Source organism: Cetorhinus maximus, chromosome 10, assembly GCF_964194155.1.
Source record: "Cetorhinus maximus chromosome 10, sCetMax3.hap1.1, whole genome shotgun sequence".
NCBI classification, from domain to species: domain Eukaryota; kingdom Metazoa; phylum Chordata; class Chondrichthyes; order Lamniformes; family Cetorhinidae; genus Cetorhinus; species Cetorhinus maximus.
In genome coordinates, this window is record NC_135888.1 from 35,953,751 (window position 1) to 35,979,866 (window position 26,116).

General features: G+C 44.3%; 1 long non-coding RNA gene across 1 annotated transcript in view; it reads left to right on the forward strand.

Annotated features, from left to right (window-relative positions):
• LOC144685222 (uncharacterized) overlaps positions 1 to 25,728 on the forward strand; it is a 112,800-nt gene extending 87,072 nt beyond the window's left edge. Inside the window, exons 3-4 of the long non-coding RNA XR_013577676.1 lie at positions 24,602 to 24,677; positions 25,117 to 25,728. This is a non-coding gene — a long non-coding RNA (uncharacterized LOC144685222). The remainder of the gene's footprint in view (positions 1 to 24,601; positions 24,678 to 25,116) is intronic.
• The last annotated feature ends 388 nt before the right edge of the window (positions 25,729 to 26,116 follow it).

Below are 26,116 nucleotides of genomic sequence, written 5' to 3' on the forward strand. Positions count from 1 at the left end.
CTGGCTGAGGAGGAAATGGAGGAGCTGGAAGTCTCCTCAGATGAGGAGGACAGCAGCGGGGATGAAGGTGAGGAGGTGGTGACGATGATCAGGATGAGGCTCTCGCATTGGCTAGGTGAGGCAGGCATGCTCGGGAGTCCCTCATAGCTGCCAGATTTGTAGAGGATGATGATGACATGCAGTGAGGTTTCCCCATAGATCCTCATATCACAGTTGTGAACATTTGACTCCAGTCTGGATTATGCAGCGCCAATACCCTCTGTGAGAATGCTCCTATCATGGAGATGCAGTGGAGGCCCCAATAGTCACTCGATTGCAGGAGGATGATGATGACATGCAGTGAGGACACTTGAAAGATCTTCACACAGACCCTGAGAATGTCTGACTCCTGTCTGGCCGAGGGCAGCTCGCTTGCGCTCAATTATCAGGGCCATCTCAGAGAGATGCAGCCATGAAATTTTAGACACTTCCAATACTGTGTCCGCCTTCAGCACCTCAATCCTTCAGGAGCTGGAGCACAGCAGCACTGGTCACAGATGCTGGCGTGATGGGGGCCAGCCCCACCTTAAAGGTGCTGAGAGCACACAGAGAAAATGACGGAACTCTGTGATGCCTGCCCACGACATTCTGGCAGCAATGACCAGCACCATCGACAGTAATGTTTCCAGGGAGTGTGAGGCCGGACCATCACTTTGGTCTGAAGGCTGCACAGAGCACAGGGAAGAGGCCCTGGACTGAGACATCTGTCTTTCACCTTGTGCAGAAAGGTTTCACATCTGAGTGACAAGAACACTGCTCATCAGAACAAAGAGCCACAGGCAGGGTAACATTCTTAGGAGTTTATTGACAATAGTGAACAGTATGTACAAGTGATTAACACCCATGCCCAGGCTGTGCAACTACTTTTCCTTGTCGAGGTGTCAGCTGTGGCTCAGTTCATAGCACCCTCGCCTTTGAATCAGAAGGTTGTGGGTTCATGTCCCACTCCCGGAAACCAAGAACTGTGAATGTACTCGAAAGAGTTACTTTTCCTTGACTCCCTTAACCCTTCCGTTATGTTTTGGTGCTCCCCGGATATCCTCAGTGGAGGTGGAGGCAGCCTGCTGACTGCAACTCCCTGTCTGTGATGACTTTGGTGGGTGTCCTCTGGAGGGCTGAGACTCGAGGGCCTGGCCTGCTTTTGGAGTCTTGCTGTGTGGCAGTGGCACCCTCCTCGGCCTGTGAAGCTGGATCTGCGGCGGGTCACAGAAAGAGGGGAATCAGATGGGTTTCACACTCCCGGAGTCACCTGGGTGGATGACCCTGGGGTGTGCACAAGCTGATCCTCCTCCCTATAGGTGCCTGAGGGCCCTTGGCTGACTCCATGAGGAGCAGGGGTAGCTGGAGTAAGATTGAACTGCCCGTCGCCCCTCTCGTGTACACACTGTTGGAGGCTAACTATGGCATTAGTGATGGAGTTAAGCCCGTGCAGCGGTGCAGGAGTGAAATCCTGGACCAAGGTCTCGATGGTGGCCACCATCCTGCCAGTGTTGACCTCCGGTGCATTGGCATGCCGGCACTATCACCTCAGCCTGAAAGTGGATGGACTCCTTTAACGTGCCTTGCAATCTGAGGAGTACAGTGGACGTCCCCTCCTGATGTTCCTGAGCTTGTCTTTGTAGGTCCAGCAACTGAGGTATGACCGAGTCCAGGGACTCGTCATCTGACTCAGACTCAACAGGTTCCTGGCCTCCAGCAGGCCTCTGAATGCCGGGAACCTGGGAAGTCCCTGTCGCTCCCTGCAGTGGATTAGACTGTGCAATGTGCTCACCAGATTGTGACCCCATGCCTACTCTAAAGCTAGGTCCCACCGAAGTGTGTGTCCTTGCACTGGTGGAGGGTGTGGGTGAGCGCTGTGACAAAACTTCCAGAAGGGTGCTTTCAGATTCCTCTTCAGAGCTTGATTGGAGGCCCTGGGTCATGGACTCTGTCGGCTGTTTGGCAGATGTGCCTGTGAAAGCAAGAGGAGATAATTAGTCCATGGCAGTGGCCTGTGAAAGATGACATATCACTCACGGCATGGTTGTCTGATGGATGTTGCACTGTTGGACCCTCACTTGGTACAGCAGCACCGACCTCACCGACAGCACAGGATTGGTCCAGATTCTCATCGGCCAGCTGGATGGCTCTGTTTTCAAAGTCAGTGAGGACCTTGATTTCGGGCATTCCACCACCGGTCTGTGACCTCTCTTGCTGTGTGCCAGCTTGTCCTGCATGGATAGAGATGGAGAAAGTGTAAGCAGGATGCCTGCCGGGCCAGATGATAGATGTGCCTGGCCTGTGCGGGTGGTGAGTGGTCCCATGGACGGGCTGTGAAGTGTGTGTGAGAGGTTGAACGGTGATGTCCCTTGCATTGGCAGTGGGTGAGGGCCCTGTGGATGTGTGCTGGCTTTGTGAGTGTGTGAGTTGAGAGTGATGAAAAGAGTGACTTACCCTGGTGGAATGGAGGAGATCATTCATCTTTATGTGGCACTGGGTGGCTGTCCTCCTCTGCAGGGCGTTTGCACTGACCACTGCTGCCACCACCTCCCAAGCTGGATTGGTTATGTTGCTGCCCATCTTGCAGCCAGAGCGAGGGTACAGGACACCCTGGTGGGCCTCCATGGCATCCAGCAGTCACTTGAGGGACCCATCATTAAACCTGGGGTGGGCGGGGGGGGGGGTGTGGGGGCTGCAGTCTTTTCTCCTTTGCTGGCCATGTCTCCCGGGCAGCATTGGTGAGCTGGTAGTGATGAGTGGTGTGCTGGCGGCTGCCTTTTAAACATGGCAGCTGGTGTGATGCAATGGCAGGGTGATGGTGGGAGGGCAAATGAGAGGCCGCCAACCATGGACACAGTGTGTTTCCTGGGAATGCACAAGTAATGAAGCAGGTTTGGGATGATACGGCGTGAAAACCCGCCATCGTGGCCAGCCGGTAAAACGTGGTTTTACCCTCCCGCTACTGCAATGACTGCAAATCTGGGAAAATTCCACTCTGGGTTTATTAGATTGCCTGAAAACAACACACAGGAAAGATAAGGGTTGGGGAAAATGATATGCTTATAAAGGGAATTGCTCGATTTTTCATCAATTAGTTTAAGCATATAGAAGATCAGGTTGTTTCGTTGGGTATGAGCAATCCCCATTCCCTCCCAGCCACCCAAACTTTAGCTAAGCTTTAACACTAATGCAAAGTCCAAGTTGTTTTTGGACCCAGCTGGATATATTTTTGTCATCAGCTAAGACAGTTGCTTGGATTCAGCAAACTATTATATTCTGCCACAACATTGAATATACTAGAAGCAACGTAGCTTTCAACCTTTTTATCAATAAAGTTTGGCCTTAATCCTTTGTTGATGCCATGGAAATGATCTATTCGCAGTAGCTTCCCTCGTCTTTTCAGAGTTATCTTTCCTGAATTTTCTCCCCAGAGCAATTTTCTTTTTCTTTTTTATTGCAAATATTTTACTTCACCTTCTCCTTTCCTTTAAGCATCGACTCCATGCTGGGGGACATCCCCACAGGAACTGGTCGCCCTTTCGCTCTGGATTTATTCTTCGTGCATCAGCTTGGGTACTGAGGCCAGGGGAGTCCAAACCAGCCTTCACCCAACATCCACACGGGATCAACTGGCAGCCACCAGACGGATATCGAGGCCAGGATTTTCTGGCCCTGCCGTAGCGGGGCCTGCCGGGGAGGAATGCAGCAGCCCAGCCAAAAGCCCATTGACCAGACCATCAATCCTGCTCCAAGAATGGGAACTCTGCCAATTTGCATCATTATTATGTAAATCACATATGCACACATTTTTGTTTCGTCAGACATTGGCTAAAGTTGAATCAAAGGGGTCAGCATGGGAAATGATTCAGCGATATAATATAAAAGCTGTCTTTTCTTTGTTGAATGTTTTATTCTGAAGTTCATCAGTCACCGCAATGTTTAATCTTCTGCAGAACTCCTCTTTAATGAATTGCATCCTTCCATGTTTGTGAATAATTTGTGGCTTTAATCAGACCATGTTAGTTCAAACATTGACTACCTAAGTCATGCCCGTAAACATTTCTGGTTGCCTAATGCACTCCAAATGCAGAAAGGGTTCAATAGCAACTTTCAAAAGTGAATTAGATACTGAGCCAAAAGGGAAAGGGTTACTCAATGGGCAAGGAAATGGGAATAATTGCAGCGCTCTCTCAAAGTGTCGGCACAAGATCAATAGACTGAATGGCCTCCTTCTGCAGTGTATGATACTCTGATAATAAACACATTTCACTGCCGCATAAATTCAACCTACACTCGAGGAAATGTAAAAAAAATAAATTCACTGAGCAATAGGTTTCATTGTAACATCTCTTTTAGTGCAACACGTTCTGAAATACAAAAGATGTTTATTTTGTTTGCAATTCTGTTGCCTTTTAATCGGCAAATGCTTTTGCCAACTGTTCTATTCTTTTTACCAACTGTTCCGTCATGCCTAGCAATCCAGAGGCCCAGGCTAAAGTTCTGGGGACAAGGGTTCAAATCTCACCATAGTAGCTGGTGGAATTTAAAGTCAATTAATAAATCTGGAACATAAAGCTCGTCTCAGTAATGGTGACCATGAAACTATCATTGATTGTTGTAAAAACCCATCTGGTTCACTCGTGCCCTTTAGGGAAGGAACTCTGCCATCCTTACCTGGACTGGCCTACGTGTGACACCAGACCCACAGCATTACTCTTAACTTCTCTCAATGGTGATGAGGCACGGACAACAAATGCTGGCATTGGCAGCGACACCCACATCCTGTGGACAAATTTTAAAAATGTAATGTTGTAGACCTGGGTAATGACACCCTCATGGTACATTCTTCAGCTGTGCAGATACTGGTTGCATCTGAGCGATTGTTGATATTTGATGCTCAAGAGTTCCATGAAAATCTGGGAACCGATGTATCTGTCTGAATCTGCTCTCTACAGTAAGTTACCCCACCCCCCCCACCCCCGAGTTAGTTTATTTCACCCCCACTAAGTTAATTTATGGGAGGAATGTTGATATCCAACAACACCAACTTAAATATGAATTAATTAAGGATGGTCAGTGTGCCGTTAAAATTCTGTGGTTCTGTGATTCATTTGTAAAAGGTAGATTGTGCTTGCCTAATCTAACTGCATTTTTTGATGAAGTAACAGAGAAGGTTGATGAAGGGAACATAATGGATGTTGTCTACATAGATTTTAAGAAAGCGTTTGGTTAATAAAGTTGTGACTCATGGAATAGCGAGGTCTGTGTCAGCTTGGTTTTTTTTAAAAATTGTCTAAAGGACAGAAAACGGTGCTAAATGGTTATTTTTCAGGCCCTTGTTCCAAAAGGTACGTTTTGTTGATTGACATGTAACTAGGTATTCTAATGATGTACTAACTTCAGAAGTACTGCTAAATACTCTTACTAGTCCTGACGATCTAAATTTATACTTGTGGAATGTCAAATTGCTCCATTTTTCCACATTTTCTTGTTTGAACATGCATTTTTTTATTTTCTAAAGTTTATCTTTCTTTAAGCTCCTATCTTAAGTCAATCACTATCATTTATTTCATTATCTGAAAATTTAAATCAAAAATTAATGTTAAGTGCTTTTAACTACCTGCGTTGCTGTGCAGTGAATACTTCAACGTGATTGGCTGCTTGTTGACATCACTGCTGCTGCACGCAAGGCATCTTCTTGACTTGGTGCTAGATTTAAACTGCCATCAGAAAAGGATAAATTCCTGTAACAGAGATCATTAGGTCCTTGTGCACAGCTTTCTTTCATGTCAGCAGTGAGCACTACTGACTGCAGTACCCAGGACTCTGTTCCTATATCTCAGCTATAACTATATGTTCCAGCTAGCTTCATGGCCCATATGAATACAATTGTATTTGTGGCGGCAAGGTCATTTTAACTCTTGAAAAATATTAGAAATTTTGCTGGGTCAGCTCTGGGAAGTTATCAAAGCAGAAAGATATTTGAGGCTCATTGCTTCTGAAATTACATTTATTCAGGAAGGTTCCTATGTATTAAATGTGTTTGATTGATTTCTTCCATGCCCAAACAAAGTAAATCAGGCACTCAAAGTGCTATGATATAAGAACAGCCCCTTTAAAGTGACTGGCTTTAAGCTGTCTGAAACATTACACAAGTTTCAAAAGGGCAGATAAAGAATAAGTAGACAGCTAGGCACCATTCGACCTGGCCAAACATAACTCATTGATTCCCTCTCTGCTAGCCTGCAATCTGCAATACTTTCATTAAATATGGACTTTGACAATTTGACCAGCGTCAATTTTAGCTCGGCAAAACAATACATATGAGGTGCTTCATTTCCATGTCATCAATTTGTTCAGTCCACTTGTGCAATGCTGTTGGTCTGTGTCACATTTCAGAATAATAGAGAGCTATAGTTTAAGTTATAACATAATGCAATAATATAATATAATAAAAGAATAGGAAGTGACATGTGGAAACACTAAGCAAGCCTGAAAAGGTGATGGAAGCAGACTCAATAGTAATTTTCAAAGGAGAGTTGGATAATATTTGAAAATAAAAAAAAAAATAGCTGAGATATGGGGAAAGCTCAGGGGAGTGGGACTAATTGGATCGCCCTTTCAAAGAGACACGGTTGGCTGAATTCCTCCTTCTGAGCTGTATCGTTCTATAACTCTGTTAACTCTCTTCTATCCCAAAACACATACAACTTGTGTGAATCCATTAGGAGGAGCTGTTTCAATGATCCCTTTTGGTAATTCCTTTCCATTGCCTATTAGGTGAAAAGGTTTAACACCACTTCTCCATTTTTACACTTAACTTCCTAAGTATTAACTTGAGTTTTGTGTCATTAGAACCTTTTGTCCATCTTCCTTGGATTAGTTTTGTGAACTGGAAGCTCCTGCTTATACTACAGTAGTAACATCAATTCAAAGGGACAATGTTTAAACACTGGCCCTTGTTATTAACCCCTGCCACAATGAGAAGAGGATTGGTTGAGGAGTGTTGGGGGGGTTTAAATGTGGAATATGGCAATACGAGTCCAGCGCTTGATCTACTTCCAATACATTAAGAGTATACTCTGCAGGAATGATTTTAAAAAGATTGTTACTTTATACAATGCAGCTGAAGTATCTGCACGTTATTTATTCCAATTTTAGTTTTCAATTCAGATCAGTTTTGCAATGCCCAACTTTGGACTGAGTGTCCCAGCATACAGAGGTGGGATGCTTATTAACATATTTAAATTGGGCTCCCACAGAGCAATTTGGAGCCTGATTTAAATTTTATTGCTGCTTTGTGGGTTTCCCAAAGTCAGAAAACCCAAAAGCACAAGGGAGGTGGGAGCTGTCAACTCCAAATAATAAGTGCCTTTATAGCACTCCTTGTGGGCCAGGCAAAGCCATAGAGCCCCTTAAGGAAGTCTTCTTCCTCCCTTAACTCTTGAACACCAGCCTTCCACTAATGGACCTCTCTTTGCTCTTGGTTGCTTTTGATCATTTCCAAGACCAGCTGGTGTGGTCTCTTGCTGTTCATTTCTCTCTGGATGATACAAAGCTAGGCGGGAGTGTGTGTTGTGGGGAAGATATAAAGCTGCTACAGAAGGATTTGGACAGACTTAGTGAGTGAACAAGAACATGGCAGAAGGAATATAATGTGGAAAAATGTGAATTTATCCACTTTGGTAGAAGTTACAGCTGTGCAGAGAATTTTATAAAAGGTAAGAGATTAGAAAGTATTGATGTACAAAGGAACCTGGGTGTCCTTGTCCATAAGTTACTAAAAGCCAACATGCAGGTGCAGCATGCAATTCGGAAGGTTAATGGAATGTTAGCCCTTATTTCAAGAGGATTTAAGTACAGGAGTAGTGAAGTCTTGCTTCAATTGTATAGAAGCTTAGTTAGACTGTATCTGGAGTGCTGTGTGCAGTTTTGGTCCCCTTACCTCAGAAAGGATATTATTGATTAGAGGAGTGCAACAAAGGCTCACCAGACTTGTTCTGGGAATGGTGGGACTCTCTTATGAAGAGAGATTGGGAAAACTGGGTCTATTTTCTCTAGAGTTTCCAAGAATGAGAGGTGATCTCATTGAAACCTACAAAATACTTAAAGATAAAGACAGGGTAGATGCAGATAAGATGTTTCCCCTGGTTGGGGAGTCTAGAGCCAGGGGACACAATTTCGAAATGAGGGGGAAGCCACTTAGGACCGAGATGAGGAGAAATTTCCTTACTCAGAGGGTTGTGAATCTTTGGAGTTCTGTACCCTAGAGGGCCATGGAAGTTCAGTCATTGAGTATGCTTAAGGTGGGGATTGATAGATTTCTGATCAACAATAACATAAAGGGTTATAGGGATAGTGTGGGTAAAAGGAATTGAAGTGTTCAGTCAGCCATGATCGTATTGAGTGCAGGCTGGATGGGCTGAATGGCCTTCTCCTGTTCCTATCCAGCTGTGATAAAAAAGTACTTGCAGCCAAAGCTCTCCTGATAATTCAAAGTCAATGTTTGTGCTAAAAATTTGAATTACCAATAATATGAACTAAGCATGACAACATTAGGATTAAAGCTAAATTTACTTACCTGACAATTTGAATTAAGGAACATAGAGTTAATAGTATTAGATTGTATGATGTGACTCGTAATTACCATATTTGTTTTGTATAGAAATACTTTCTACAAACCTAAATGTGTAAATGCTAATTGGCCTCTTTAAACGACTTAATTTTGTAACCCTGAACAAATCATGTTCCATTTAAAAATTAAAGAAACATTGACTGAAATTAGCGTAAACGATAGATTTTCCAGTGTCACTCTTTCTGCTCTGTTTATAATAGCATATGAAGATTCTGCCCCAAGTGTATTTTTGTCAAAGTTTGAGGCCATCATTTTTGTACATATGGGAAAATAGGAACTGGAATAGGTCATTCAGCCACTCCAGCCTGCTTTGTAAGATCATGACTGATCAGTACCTCAACTACATTTAACTACTTTAGCTCCATATCCCGATACCCTGCCTAAGAAAAATTTATCCATCTTAGTTTTGAAAGCTCCAATTGTCCAAGCATGCTTAACTCTTTGGGGGGAGAATCCCAAATTTCTTTGTGAAAATTTGTGAGAAATTTTGTGAGAAAGTTCTTCCCAATTTCCCTCCTAAATTGTTTAGCTCTAATTTTGAGATTGTGTCCTCTTATTCTTGATTTCCCACCTGAGGAAATTACTCCTATGTATCTACCTCATGAAACCCTTTTAATGTTTGAAACACCTCGACCAGGTCATCCCTTAATGTTCTGCACCCAAGTTCTGCATGCTAAAATGCGCAACATTCCCTCAAATAAAACCTCTATGTGGACATTTGCCATGATCCCTATAAGACCATAGGCCTTTATTGGAGAGGTGCCACAACAATGCCATAAGCAGATAATATACCCTGACACGTCTCTGCAATGTTTTAGTTTCTTGTATTCTGTTCTAAAGCAGAAAGACAATGTTCACTTTATGAACATATGGGCATACGAAATAGGAACAGAAGTAGGCCATTCGGCCCCTCGAGCCTGCTCTGCCATTTAATAAGATCATGGCTGATCTGTTTGTGTTTCAAGTTCTACATTCCCACCTACCCCCGATGACCTTTGATTCCTTTGCCTGACTAGAATCTATCTACCTCTGCCTTAAAAATATTCAATGACCCCACCTCCACTGCCTTCTGAGGCAGAGAGTTCTAAAGTCGCATAACCCACTGAGAGAAAAAAATTGTCCTCATCTCTGTCCTAAAAAGGCAACCCCTAATTTTAAAACAATGCTCCCTAGCTCTGGACTCACCCACAAGAGGAAACATCCCTTCTGCGTCCAACTTGTCAAGACCATTTAGGATCTTCAATCAACTCACCCCTCATGCTTCTAAACTCAGTGAAAACAAACCCAGCCTGTCCAACATTTCCTCATTAGTCATTCCAGGTGTCAATCTAGTAAACCTCCTCTAAACCGCCTCCAACACATTTACATCTTTCCTTAAATAAGGAGACCAAAACTGTACACAGTATTCGAGGTGCGGTCTCACCAATGCCCTGTATAACTGAAGCATAACATCCTTACTTTTCTGTTCAATTCCTCTCATAATATAAGATAGCATCTATTAGCATTCTTGATTACATGACGCGTCTGCATTCTAACTTATTGTGACTCATGCACGAGAACACCTAGATCCCTCTGCACCTCAGAATTCTGCAGTCATTCTTCATTTAAGTAATGCTCTGCTTTTTTATTCTTCCTGCCAAAGTGAACAACTTCACAATTTCCCACATTATACTTCCTTCCTTCTTGAATCGAGAGGTTATATTTGTTACTTTCCAGGCTGATGGAACCTTTCCAGAATCTAGGGAATTTTGGAAAATTAACACCAACCCATCTACTACCTCATCAGCCACCTCTTTTAAGATCCTGGGATGAAGCTCATCAGGGCCCGGAGACTTGTCAGCCCACAGCTCCATCAGTTTGCACAATACCGGTTCCCTAGTGATTGTAATTTCACCACGTTACTCTCTCCCCTCAACCTTCTGATTTACAGCTATTACTGGAATGTTTTTTATATTCTCCATAATGAAGACAGAAGCAATATATTTCTTCATTTCAGCTGCCATTTCCTTATTATCTATTAACTCCCCATTCTCACTCTCTAGAGGACCAACACTCACTTTACCTACTCTTTTCCTGTTTAAATACCTGCAGAAACTCTTGCTATCTGTTTTTAAATTTCCAGCTAGCTTCCTCGCATAGTCTAATTTCTTTCTCCTGATTAACCTTTTATTGATTCTCTGCTGTTCTTTATATTCTGACCAATCACCTGATCTGCCACTCATCTTTGCGCAGTTATATGCTTTCTCCTTAAGTTTGCTGCTTTCCCTAACTTCTTTAGTTAACCACGGATGGTGAGTCCTCCCTTTAAAATTTTCCTTTATAGTAGGAATATACTTATTCTGAGTATTCTGAAAAATCTCCTTAAATGTCTGCCACTGTTTCTCTATTCATCTGTCCCCTAGCCTAGTATCCCAGTTCACTTCAGCTAGCTCAGCTTTTATGCCCACATGTTTGCCCTTATTTAAGTTTAAAATACTAGACTTAGACCCACTCTTCTCCCTTTCACATTGGATGTAAAATTCAATCATATTGTGGTTGCTTCTACCTAGAGGTGCCTAATTATCTTTTAATGGCTTTATCACTTTCAAAAACAATTCATTTAAAATCAGCTGTAGGAAGGTTTCCTGATCAATATTTTTCTTGATGAACAATGGAGCCAGTTCAGGTTAGCCTCACAAAAGAGTAAAAACAAACGCAATAAGGCTCAACTTGCTTCTCTCATTGTTTCATCAAATGCCTGGCCATTACTCTCCCTTCACCAATCTCCCAATATAGTGGAACTGTGTTGAAGAAACAGGATCTGGCTGTGAAAGGGTCTGTGTTAAATGCAAGAAAAGATTAATTGGTGATTTCAAACAATTGACTGGGGGGAAAAAAGAATAGACATTTATCCCAATCAAGGCATATGAAGACAAGTTTATTGGTAACACTCTGAAAGTTAGTTTTGTAATTTCTATGATGTGGCATCATTATAATTCCAAAATGATTGCTTTAGTCACACTACTTAAAATACTGCTCTTTAGACTATTGGACTATTGGATTTTTTGATGCCTCTACCTGTCTGCTGCCTACCCCTTCTCAGATCCTCCAACACCATGGGCCTGAGTACAAATAATGATCCATTGTCGCGGGTACTGCCATGTTTAGGCCTTGATCAAGCAGTGATCCTGGATAAGGAGGGATTAAGATGTCATTCCCACCTTATTACTGTTACATTTACATCCATCTATCTGCTTTTGGCAGCAACACTCTGCCCTTTTCTCGAGTAACTAATAGAAGTGCACATGTTTTAACCCTTTAAGGAGATGCAGGTGTCACTAGCTAGGCCAGTATTTATTGCCCATCCCAAATTGCCCTTGAAGAGGTGGTGGTGAGCTGCCTTCTTGAACCGCTGCAGTCCATGTGGTGTAGGTACACCCACAGTGCTGTGAGGGAGTGGGTTCCAGGATTTTCACCCAGTGACAGTGAAGGAACGGTGATATAGTAAGGTTGGCGAGTGACTTGGAGGGGACCTTGCAGGTGGTGGTGTTCCCATGTATCTGCTGCCCTTGAACTCTTTTTTTTCTTTTCTTTGCATTAAGCATATCCCAAGTGTAAGTCAGAAGAAAATTGTCCCTTTCTTCCTCAATATTAATAACATCTTGAAACATGAAGATATTTGGTGAAGGCTTTTTCCATCACCAAAGCCAACTGTGTTAAAAAATCAGGAATCAGTAGGAACAGAACTGGAAATGGAGCCTCCCCATGTTCTCTGCTCCTTTCCTGCTGTTCTTTGGGTGTGTGGGGGTTGTGATGGGTGAGAGGGATTTGCATTGGCACACACACACAGACACAAGTGTGCCTGAAGAGTTCTGACAATCATATTTCAAGTGGCAGACTGATGACGCCTGTGTTCAAAATGTAAATTTGCACCCATTTGTTAACATGACTGGATGCGACAGTATTTAATCCACTATCTTTCACTGCTGCAATTTAGGTTTAAATCCAAGCCTAGACATTCTGGGTTGTCTCACAAACAAGTTCCCTCGTGACAGCATAAAAATGACCTCCTTAAGCATTCGGTCAAACTCACTCTGAGACCAGAATGCAAGGATTGTAACTGCACTAATAGAGGCTAACACAGGCAATTCTCCAAGGTTAAGTGTGAAGAGTATTATTGAGCAGGGTCAAACAATGGCCATCCATCAACTCAGCACAAAATTCATACAGAAGACTTTTTATAGGCCAGTATTTTTTGAGTGAAATTACTTTTACAGCTATTGAAAGATTAATCGTCCAAATAGTCTCAATTTCCAGACCATTCTGAAGCAGGGGAATGATCATACTTTGGCGAAAATAGGCCTATGGTCTGAAAATATTTGACACATCAGTAAGAAGCCAGGCAAAGGAAAAATAATTGCTTCAGGCAGTGGGAAATATTATCACAAAACTTAAAGAAGAATTACTCCAGTCAAAAGAATAGGAGCTATTCTTGTGCCATTTTTGGACATCGGGAAACAAGGAAATTGAAAGCTTTTTAATCCATAGACAACAATCAGTTCTGCACTTTCAGTTTGTACCACTTTCCAAGTATTTTCATGGAAATTGAAAAATTTTCTAAACTATGTTATTAAATGAGAGTTCAAGGAATGGTGATACATTTGTAATTAATTAAATGTATACCCATAGCAGGGTACTCACTCTTTACCCACGTGAAAAATGTATTATTGACATTGCTCATGTAAATGAGGAAGATGTCTTTGAACTGGGAAATCTGATGTGCATGACAGTGCCAACGTGAAGAGTAGGGGAGAGAAAAAAAAAACAAGTTAAATAAAAAGGTGATGATGGGTGATGCCAAGCTTGGCATTTAAAAACTGACAGATCTGAGTTTGAGAACTGTGACCTACGGAGTTTCACATTTCTGAGGTCCAGTGAAAGAAGGGGTGAGAGGACAGACTGTGTAATGATTCCCAATCCCAATACAGCAGGAACTTCAAGGGGAGTGAGAAATGAATGAAATGGGCATTTGTCAATGGTGGATCAAAAGACTGGGGACCTGAAATTTGAGGTGGACATTTAGTGGGTGGTATCAGGTCGACTGCCCATTGCACGCAGTGTCCGATATTCATTTCCATTGGAGTCAATGGAATTACTTATTGGGCACAGCTTATAACAGGCTGTCAGTGCAATACTGCCCATTTTGTGCCAGTGCCCAGATTAATTTCTACACCTGAGAGTTGAAGGTAAACTGAAGCTCAGCACATTGATTCGAAGAGGAAATAGAGAGAGAGAGTAAAATGCTTCCAAATAGCATGATAGTCACACACATCAGGAGTGCACATAACAGATACAATTTAAAATGGATAAGGTTGACCTGATACGCTTTGGGGCAAGCAATTTGGAGTGTCAATATAATCAAAATGGAACTATTTTGAGGGGAAAACAAGAACATAGGGACCTGGGCGTGTATGCACTCAAATCCTTGATGGTAACAGGGCAGGTTAAGAAAACATGTGGAAAACTTGCCTTTGTAAAGAGGGGCATCGAATGCAAAAACACGGAAGTCATGCTGAACCTTTACAAGCCTTTCGGCCAGGATTTTCCATTCTGGGCCAAAGTCGCGTGGCAGGGATGGGCACTGGGAGTGTTTCCCGCCGTGAATGTGAGTAGGAATTCATCGAATCGTGTGATGCTAGCCTAATTCATTATGCAGCTGGGGGGTTCCTGACATATTACATGGCTGGGCAGGTTGAATGATGTGCACTTCGCTGTCATATCCGGACACCATATTTAAAAGGTGCCCAGGCATCAACCTCTTTGTCGCAAACTCACCGAGGAAGGAGGAGATGGGCTGCTGATCCCAAGGAGCTCTGGCTCCCAGATTCAGCGGTGCTTCACTCTGTGTTGCTCAGTGCAGTGGAGGCCAAGGTGGGGGTCCTGTACCCCGAGGATGGAAGGAAGAGGCTGAGCTGTGTGACCAACCCTGTATGGGAGAAAGTCACCAGTGTGGTCAGTGCCCACGGCCTCCATTGGAGGACCACGCTGCGGTGCCACAAACGGATGAATGACCACGTCTGCACCACAAGAGTAAGCGAACCTTCAATTGCTCACTGAATGGTAGAGGGGAATTGGGCCTCAGTGGCACTGCCACCATCCGTGCGGCCCATGCATAAAAGAGCTACTCAACGTGATAAGGTGATGCCCCAGAGCCACACTGCCATCCATCAAGTCTGCAGGTGGAGGGGCCACTGTAGGTCCTAGACCCATCCACACAGAGAGCTCAGATGCTGTCTGTGGGGGTGGGGGATTAGGCGTTGAGGGCACCATCAAGCACTGCTAATGACATGTTTCTATGAGCCATATACTTCTACCTGCATGGGCTCACCGCTCCGGAGGGTGCTGTCCCAGAGACCTTGTGGACAACCTGCAGTACATCAGTCACATGGCACACAACCCAGTGGTTTACTTGTAAGAGTGGAAGTGCATGAGAAAGATACCTGAAACCCAATTGCTCTCAACCCCATCTTCTCTCTTTGTGCAGGAAAAGTTGAGGCACAACAGGAGAGAGAGAAGATGAGAGGGGGCCGGCCTGACCTCAAGAGCCTCACTGAGTTCTAGGAGTGGGCAGCCCAGATGGCAGCAGAGGAACCGCCTGTTCGATGGAGAGGCCGGCGGGCAGCCTCCATCCAGTAAGGATCTATGCATAATGTAGTCACATAGGAACTGAAGGGTCATGCTCCACACACACACACACACACACACACACACAGCCCCCCATCCACACACGGTTGGAGAAAGCTCATGCAGTCACTCGCTCACTCCTCTCTCACATTCAGGTGTAAGCAGAAAGAAGAGGAAGCCCTGTCCAGCAGGTCCTCCAGCCCTGCCCTCCAGCCCTCCCCTCAGGTAGGGTCTCACATGCTGGTGGTCACCGCATGGACATGTGCCCGCAACAGGAGGGGCAGGGTCAGGCACGGTCACTGGCACTTGGAGGACTGCTGGGGAAAAGGCATTCGCGATGTCCAAGTCGGATGATGAGCCTTTGGGTTCGGTCCTGCCTGAGATGCTGGGGCTGCTGTAAGAGGCAGGGGAACATCATGCAGAGGTGTCGGAGGCCCTCAACAGAGTGGCATGTGAATCGGGGGAGTCTGTCCACTTGCTTTCTGATGAGGTGATGCTGTCATATGTTCGCATGGAGGTCTCCATGGTGAAGGTGGCAGATGCCATGGAGGACCTGACCCAGCAGAATGCCCAGTTTCTCCCAGAGATGCGTTCAGACCTGGACTCCATCACTGCCACCATTGGTGAGCTTTTGCATTGGCTACTTGAGAGGGGGACCCCTTCTCCTCAAGTGGCCCTCGGGCACCCGAAGGGAAGAGGAGCAGCTGTTGGACACCCTGGGACCTCCACTCAGGACTGTCCAAGGGTGTCCGGCCCTTCGGAATCCCCTTTGCCTGTGAACCCTTCTGCCTCATCCTCTGTGACTGCAGAGGGAGCAGCTGCCCCACAGCAGGACAGCTAAAGTAAGCTGGGGCCCTCCAGGCCTCGGGTCTCCAGAGGACACCCATCAAGGTCATCCAAGACAAGAGGGCAAACTAGTCATCAGATTGCCTCCACCCCTGCTGCGGATGTCAGGGGAGAACCTAGAAGTGGTAAGCAAGATTGAGAAGGTATGTTTTCACAAGTAGTTGCATGGATGCACAATGATTGTTAATGTTGTGATAATTTTGTAAATGTAGTACACTTGCACTTTAATGAGATCTGATATGGTTTATTTGCAATTCATAGTCCTTAAGCTTGCACGTTGCCCCTCCCCACATCTTCAGGGGGACACCCCAGGCTGTGTCTATGTCACCCAGAATCATGCATGTGCAGGGAGGCAAGGATCTTTACCAGCGTCCTTGCGAGCCATGTGTAAGAAGACCCCCATGCATGCTGAGCCTTTGCCCTTCACATATTCATCTGTTGAAACGCCTTAGCATTCTCAGTACTATGTGCTGGGGTTCCCCTTCAGTTGTCCAGTTGAGCTGACCTGCCGCTCCCCCCACCCCTGCTGACCCAACTCCCTTGCAGCATCTCGAGATCTCCACCTCGAGGCTCTGGATAGTTGCAAGCAGCCATGGTGTGTGTGACTTTTCAGGTTGAGTCCAACACCTTCCAACCTCCCCACATGACCCTCTTGGTGTGACCTTAGACCTCCCTACAGTGACCCTATCCATCCCCTCCGTCCTGTGCAGGTGAATGTCCTCGTCCCTTACCTTCTCAAGGTGCCACCCCCAAGACAATAGACATGCCTCCCCCCCTTCACCCTGCCTACCCCCAGAATCTGGTTTTACTTACATGCCCCCTCCTTCAGTGCCCCTTCACCCATCATCACGGGAGACTCACCTTCCCACCCTACTGGCTCCCACTGCCCCCCTTTAACCGTCACTATCCCTTCCTATGAACAATTGCCTCAGTATGCCCCCCACAGGACTCATCAGTTGACAGCACGGACTCCTCCCTCTGAACTCTGAAATTTCCTTCCGCAAGTGAGTCAGAAATCAGAAGTCATAGCTTTAAAATAATTGACAAAATAACCAGAGGGGAACTGAGAAGAAGTTATGTCACTCATAAAGTTGTTAAGACCTGGAACATAATATCTGAAAGTGCAGTAGAATCAGCTTCCATAGGAACTTTTAAAAAACAATTGGTCATGTACTTGAAGGGGACTAATTTACAGGATTCTGGGGAAAAGGTTGGGGTGTGGGACTAAATTGGACCACTGTTTCAAAGGCGTGTGACAGGTCGAATGGTCTCCATTTGTTCTGCAAGATTCTCTAATGCAGATTTTCATTCCACTGTCAGGAACCTGATACCCAGAACATTTCTGAGCCCCACGCCCAAACTACATCAGCAGCACAACCCAATTTTCATAGCAGCAGCCACTAATTGGCCCAGAGATGGCTTCAGCAGTCAATTAGGAGTGTCAGGGCCAGGCAGAAGGTGGGAGCTGGGTGTAGAGGGCTAATTTAAAAGGCAAATGACAGCCATTATTGGGCTTGCTGATGCCATTGAAAATGGGTGAGCAGGGGAAAGCAGAGGGCCAGTAGTGGTTTGGGCAGCCATCCATGGGAGGGCTCCACATTTTTCTGTTGCCTCGCTTGAGGCCCTGATTGAGGCTGGGAGAGACAGGAGAGCTGCCCTCTTCCCTCTATCTGGAAGAAGAGCTCCAGCAAGCCTGACCAAACAAGTATAGCTAGCAGTGGCCACGATGCCAGCAGCCTTGCATCCTGGTTTCTTTCTGGTTTTATTTTAGTTTCACTCTTGCCTTTTTTCTGACCGCACTGCAGTCATGAGCACTAATGACTCCCTGCTGTGATCCCGAAAACTATATTCAAACATGCCCCAGACCCTCTGTATTCCACCATGCTGGCCATTTGAAAATTGCTAACTCTTAGTCCCCATACTCCTAACTAGCTCAACAAACAATAAATTGGAGGCATGAGGGCTTCTGGCTTGCTGCCTCCCACTGAAAATCTAAATGTGTCACTGAGGCATCAGGAAATAGTGCTGACCATGTGCTTTACCGAGCTTGCTCACACACAAATTTGCTCCCATGGGTGACTGAAAACCCAGAACAACAATTGCATTCTGTGACTGTTCTTTTGAAGTGCAGTTCTCTCTGTGAGAGTCTTCTCCTTGGCACCACCTCATGGAACAGATGAAGAATGCAGCTGCTGGTAGAATCTGAGCAGCAGATCTACTCCCTGCCACCCTACACAGCCCGTACGTTTGAATTTTTTTGAATGCGCAGCACCCAGTGCAACTGGTTGATCCATGATGAGTAGGAGAAGGTGAGAGATGATAATTGAATTTGGCAGCCGTGATTTAACTCCTCATGCTTCACCACACTCATCCACAGTAAGCTGGTGCTTCCAGGGAAATAACCTACATTACTACTGAGCAAAAACTGTCAGCTTCTTTTGTGTCAGCAAACCAATCAGAATTCAAGCTGCCCAAGTGACCAGCATTACAAAATGAAAAATATGGTGAGCGGCTTGCTGAGCAGCGACGGTTGTAGTGATAAGAAGCCCAAGCAACAAGAAATAAATTCCAGGAGTACTTTGCTTGTCAGCTGCTTTTTCATGTAACCCGGCTCTGCTGACAAAACAGTTATTGAGTGGTATACAACAAACAAATTAGTGTGTTCCCATATTCCCCCTTGTTTAATTTTGACTATGTATCATTAGCAAATTCAACATGTCGAGCCTGATTATCTGGACGCAAATTATAAAATTGGCATAAAACAGCAACACTCAGGAAGGAATTTTAAAATGTGATGTAGGCATCTAGCTGTCCATTTAAATCAAATAAAAATTCTGGATTGGACGGCAGTTTTACATTTGGTGACTAATGAGGCTCAGCTGGTGCACTGTGTCAGTGCACTGTTGTGTTATATGTGAGAATGAAATGTGGCATTGTCCTCCTGGCTGGCCCTATATGATGCTCTTGATCTTCACTTTGCAGGGAGATGTGAGCAAGGGCCAAAGAGTTCACCTCAGGAAGGGACTGAAATCACAAATGACATAAACTGTCCTCCATTGCAGTGAGAAGAATTAGGGACTCTCAGCAGGATGATCCCATAAAAAAAAATAAGAAAATTATAAACAATATTTTTTTTCTCTGAATCCACCCATTACACACCGGCCTGACTTTCCTTTCGATTGACTTTGTCTGACACCCCACTGAAGTTGAATGTTACCTCCTTTCTGTGAAAAACTGGTTCAATCTACAGTGTCACAGCATGCCACCAAAATAAAGTGTGACTTTACAGGCCTTTGAGAATATTTATCTAAATTATTTACATCAGTTCAAACGAAAGGTCATCTAAGCTAGAAACGTGAACTCTGTTGTTTTTCATAGATGCTGTCTGACCTGCTGAGTATTTCCAGCACTTTTTGATTTCATTTCAGATTTCCAATGTTATCCTTTTGTATTCATCTAAATTATTGCATAGTATAATACATGAATTACATTTACAACAAACTGAAACACAATTAGCACCCTTTTTTTTAAATAAAGATGCAAATTGCAACTGCGTTAAGCCTTCAAACAAAGCAAACTACAACAAAGCCAAGTTGAAACCACATCTTGAAGCTCTGCTGCGCGCAGTGAAACGCTCTTAATCTTGGATGTAAACTATGACTGAGGAGCAGGTTAATATGGAGGAAACTCTGTCCCTTGTAACTTGAACTGCATTGGGAATTAAACGTGATGACCTACCATCATACATAAAGAGCATTGAAAATGGAACTGGTGAAATAACTCCATGACCAACATTCCTCCCTAAACCAACACCATCCAAAATAGATTAGTTGCCACTCATTTCATTTGCTTTGTAACTCTTTCGAGTTATCAACAGTCACAGATTGTAACTCTTTCGAGTACATTCACAGTTCTTGGTTTCCGGGAGTGGGACATGAACCCACAACCTTCTGATTCAAAGACGAGGGTGCTATGAACTGAGCCACAGCTGACACCTCCTCATTTGCTTTGTAGGGGTACTCTGATGTGTATAAATTGATGGCTGCAATTACCCACATACAATATGATTATCGTTCAAAGATAGGAACTTAATAGTACTGAAATGCTTTGCTATGTCCTGAAAGCATAATAAGGTGCTGTTCAAATGCAAACTCATTGAATTCTTCTAATTTATTTTAATGAGGGAAGCTGATGGTAGTTCTAGCTGAAATGTAGAGTTCTAATTTAGCCTTAATTAGGTAATGAGTTTTACAAGGGAAAACAACACCTTTGAATGAATGAATAAATGCAAGTATAATTTCCTATTAGAGGATGTTTTATGAATCATTTTCACTATTAAGCTCAAATTTTAACCTAACATGTCTGACGAGATCAGTGTGGGTTCATGCTGGACAATCAGATTAGGCCTTGCTTGATTTTACACTTCATTTAAGTCAATGTTCACGAGGTGGGTTAAATTAAAGTCAGAGCTATAGGACTGGATTTTTAGCCACCACAGGAGAATGGAGGCAGGGAAGAGAGAAAATTAGCCCCATTGGCTGCCTTGCTGGTTGCATGGCTCCAACCCGCCTTCAGGCTATTTTTGCAGAGGCAGGATCAGGGGCTGGCAGGGCTACTCACCCACCTGCAGCGAGTAGCCAATTCAGGTGGTTAACAGCCTATAAGGCTAATTAAAGGAGGCCGGTGGGAATTTTCCAGTCAGATCAGGGCTCCAGGCAGGCCTAGGGGCCCTCACTGCTTGCCTGAGTGCTGGAGTGGCCACAGGCAGCCTTGTGGAGGGGCTCGCCCGACCATAGTGATGGCACATCTGCTGAATCTAGCTTTTTAATTAAAGATTTAAGGAAGTTGTTGAGTCTGGGCGTCTCCATGTTGAAGCCCCACCCCACACCCACTCTTTTACTTAGCTTCCTTTACAACGTGCTTGGTCCTCCAGCTTTGAGAGCCCACTAAGAATAGTGAACCTATCTCCAGGCCATTAATTGGCTGCCCTTGGGAAAATCATAGATTAGTGACCGTTTTCCCCAAGAAGGTGGGTCCAGCATCAAGAATAGCCCTGACCTCTGTTCCCTGCCTCCAGAGGGAAAATCCAGCACATAATGTTTGGAACAACCTACAATAGGTTTCATAAGTCACCAATTCTTTCTGAACCTAAAGATGAAGGTTTATAAAGGTCTACCACTTGTTCTTTTTTGAAATCTGACATGCTCTCTTGCCGATTAACAACAATAACAAACTGACAAAGCCAACATATCCAATCAACTTCTTGAAAATAGCTGTCAACTCCCCATCTCCTATTTAATCAGACAACGAATTCTCTGCCAAGAGGAAATGCATTTGACTGGGGATGATGCAGGTGCCAAGGGCATTGAGGCAAAACACTTAATAACTGCTGTCAAGCCATCTTATTCCTTCTTCAACAACCTTCTCATTATCTCCTGGTGCCCTCTTCTTGCATTCCTGATATTTTATACTTCTCAGCAAATGTAATCCCCCCTCCTCCCCAGGTCTCCTCTATTCTGCCCTGTATATTTTTTTGCTTATCCTGGCCTTTCCTCTGCCCCCCTGTACCCACCACTTTGGTTATGATCCTGCTTTGCAGAAGCTGAAGCAGGCTTCTCTTTCTGATTTCATTCACAGCCTGTGCCTCTCCTGGAAACATCATCCCATGTCTGCCGGACAACGGTTTAAACCAACCTCCTCAGCATGGAGGCAAGCTGCGAGGGGCCATCAAAAAGAGGCTGCAAGAGAATATTGACGCAGAAATATCAGAGATTAAAAAGGCGAAACTGGGTGACTGCCAAAAGTGATACCAACTTTAAAATTAATATTGAAAAAGAGCCGGCCACATATTTTTGAGGTGATCGTTTCAGGTCAGAGGGTTGCAAACGATAGGCTCTCCACAATGGGGTCCACGTAAACTCTGGCAATCCTGCCTACTAAAGCTAGGTCCTAGATTTGTTTAAACTCTTTTACTTGTTGGTTTGTCCTGTTTGAATCATCTTTTGTGCTGGAGGCTTTGGAATGTGTTGTTCTTAGCCAAAGTTACAAATGACAACAACACTGCAGCAATTGGCTCCATACATTTTAAGAAATTCATTCATGGGATGTGGGCATCACTGGCTGGGCCAGCATTTATTGCCTATCCCTAATTGCCCTTGAGAAGGTGGTGATGAGCTGCCTTCTTGAACAGCTGCAGTCCATGTGGTGTGGGTACACCCACAGTGCTGTTAGGAAGGGAGTTCCAGGACTTTGACCCACGTTTCCCAAGAGGTTTACCCAAAGAACAAAAGCTTTCTTGAAATGTTTTTGAAATGTTACACGTGAAGTGTGGAACCTGGAGTTTGCAATAATGTATCATTCTATAGCACATGGTGAGATCTGAGAAACATATTCAATCTCAGTTCCAACATTTATTGTGTCCAAGGGTGTGATTGTTTCAGACATCTGGGAACCACAAAACGTAACAATGACCAAAAGCTTGGTCAAAGGGGAGGAAAGTGAGATGGTGGCATAGTGGTATTGTCATTGGACACATAATCCAGAAACCCAGGGCAATGCTCAAGGGATTGGGGTACAAATCCCACCATGGCAAATGGTGAAATTTGAATTTAATAAGAACATCTAGACTTAAAAGTCCAATGATGACTATGAAACCATTGTTGATTGTTATAAAAGCCCATCTGGTTTGCTAATGTCATTTTGGGAAGGAAATGTGCTGTCCTCACCTGGCCTGGCCTACATGTGACTCCAGACCCACAGCAATGTGGTTGATTCTGAAATGGCCGAGCAAGCCACTCAGCAATAAATGCTGGCCTAGCCAGTGATGCCCCCATCCCATGAACATTTTTTTTTAAAAGTAGTGAGGTGTAGGGAGGGAATGCTGGGCTTGGAGCCTAGTCAACTAAAGACACGCCACCAATGGTCAGCTATCATTGGGAATGCACAAGATGCCAGAATTAGAGGCACACAGATATATCAGAGGCTTGTGGAGCTGGAGGAAATTACGGAAATAGGGAGGGGCGAGGCCCTGGGGAGGTTTGAAACAAGATAAGAATTTTAAGGTCAAGACGTTGCTTGACCCAGTGACAATGTAGGTCAGCGAGCACAGCATAGAGGAACCGAGTTAAGACATGGGCAGCAGAGTTTTGCATGACCTCAAATTTATGGAGGGTAGAATACAAGAGCCCAGCCTGGAGTGCATTGGGAAAGTTGAGTCTGGAGGTAACAAAAGCACGAATGAGGATTTCAGCAGCAGATGAGCTGAGACAGGGGCAATGTCGGGTGATGTTACAGAGTTGGAAATAGGCGTTCTTAATGACAGCACTAATAAGAGGTTGGAAGCTCAGCAGGGGGTCAAATCCAACACCAAGGTTGTGACTAAAATGGCATAATCTCAGACTGTTGACAGGGAGAGGGACAGAGTCAGTAGCTAGGGAATGGAGTGTGGAGTGGGAGCTGAAAATAATCGCTTCCACCCTTCCCATTATTTAATTGAAGGAAAGTCCTGCTCATCCAATACTGGATATACAGGAACCTGTATTTCCAATTAATGGCCACATAAGGGCCTCCTCCCATCAAACGATCCTTGGCTGGCATGCTAAGACTACTGAGAGTAACCAAGGAGTCATGTTCGAACATTCGGGACTGAATTTGATGCAGAGCCAGAGAGATAATTACTGGCTTATTTGTATTCTGTTTCCATTCATGACTATTAATTAATTTATATATATTTTGGATGACAGTATTTTCGTTTCTCAACAATATTCTCTCCAAACTTCCTACCCTGAAAGATTCAACACTCATCCGTGGAATGGAACTTGGATTTATCCAGTGCCTTTCCCAATGTCATCACATCTCAAATGTTTACGGCTTTTTGGATTGTCATTGCTGTTGTAATGTAGGAAATTTGGCACCCAATTTGCACACAGCAAATGCAATAATGGCCAGATAATCTGTTGATGTTGTTGAGCAATAAATGCTGGCCAAGGTTGCATGGAAAAACCCCTTGCTCTCCTTTGAATAGCACCGTGGGGTCTTTAACATTTATCTGAGATTTAATGTCTCATCCAAAAAAGGTCTGACACTTCCAATTGCATAACACCCCCTTAGTTTAGTACTGAAAACCCTGGATGCCACTAATAAATTCAAATCCATCAGCTCAGCAGTGACAATGGGGTTGATTTCAATTTCAAAGGTTGGATATTCAACAAGGCTGAATTTTACACCCCTTTCCCCCCTGCCCCCACCCCACCCCACCCCACCCCTCCCCAGGAGCTGGCTGGTAGGCAAGAGTGGGGGGTGTAGAAATTGGGTAGGATCATACCTATCGCCTACCCACCAGTGGTGGGGTTAGGGGTGGCAGGTGCCCACCTACCCTTGGGCCAGTTGCGGTCATTATTTTTTTGGATGAGACATTAAATCAAGATGCTTTCTTCTCAGATGAATGTTAAAGACCCCATGGTGCTATTCAAAGAAGAGCAATGGATTTTTCCATGCAATCACTTCTGAGAGCTGGGTGAGTCATCAAGACCAACTGTTAGTATAACAGCCCTTCTGGGTACAGTTGTTTGCTAGGCAGCAATGCTTACTTTTAAGGCTCTTCCCAGCCCCCTATAAACTATCAATTTTCTGGCACTTAAGTGAGTAGAGTTGCCAACTGTGAATAAATGTTTTCCTGAAGGTTTTGTCACATGACCTTCCACCACGCTCCAACCATTAGTTGGCCAACACATCCATCCTTGTGACACACTGCCTTCCAATGTCAATTGGAAGACAAAAAGGCTCATTCCCCAATTGAATGATGCTTGAATGTCAGCCAAACAGTCTTTTGCCCCCAACCGCCCCCGCCCCTGCCACATTTTCAATTTTTTTTCATATCTGGTAAAGATAAATGTTCAAAGAAAATGACAAAAAAAACCCCAATCTTTTTTAATGCCCCTATGATTTTTCTCCAGGGTTGCACACAGCAGTGTCCTGGGAATTGAGCTTCACTTCTTGGAGTCTTCAGGCCAATCCTATGCCAACCCTAGACAGAATCATACTACAGCAGACTTCTCTACAATATTTTGGAAATCGGAGAGAAAATAATGAAGATACAGAAAAGGAGGGAAAGATATTCTGAGATGAAATGTGGTTTTTATTTCAAAAGTCGTAAGGGAAAAATCCAACTATAATGATTCTCTTGGCAATCTGTGCAGAGATGAATGAATGTGAGGGAGGTGCTGAGCATGAGTGAAAACATTTGAGAGTGACTGGCAGGTTGCAATATATCTCGATTGGTCCTGGTTTTGCGGCTAATGAACAGTGCCTGCCTTTCATTACGTTTGCAATTGTGCAGAGACTTTCTATGTGAATTTGTATTAGAAAACCAAAACAGCATGGCACTCTCTATAGGACATCTGCAACCCGTGTGAACAGGGCAACCAGTGATGTATCTCCTTACTTGCTAATGAACAGCACAGAGTCTGAATCAGGAAGTTTCAGTGAGAATATTTAGTTCAATACAAAATCAGGTACAAAAAGTGAAGATGGGGCAAAGGGTGGAATTAGAGAGAAAGGTAAAAGAGGCAGAGAGAGAAAAAGTAAAATATACAAATATGCTTTGTATACCTCCAACAGTAATTAAAATCTGAAGAAATGAAATTATTCTTGCAGTACCAGAAAGGATGTTTGGCAGTAATTAAGGCTTATTGCATCTTTGAAAGGGTGGAATGGGGGAGGCCCAGCAAATCCTGGCTAATTTATTGGGTCTCCATCACTTAAGCACAGCAACTTCACAACCTTCCACATATGCTGAGTCTCTGGGTGAGATCCACTGCAGTGCAGCTTTTGAAGGAGCAGACAGCAATGTTCTGTTCTCCCTGGTTAACTGCACATATCCAGTCGCCAGAAGCTGCTGTGCGACTTTCTCTTCAAAAACCGTGGACGCCGATAGTTTCGCCATTATTCCCATAG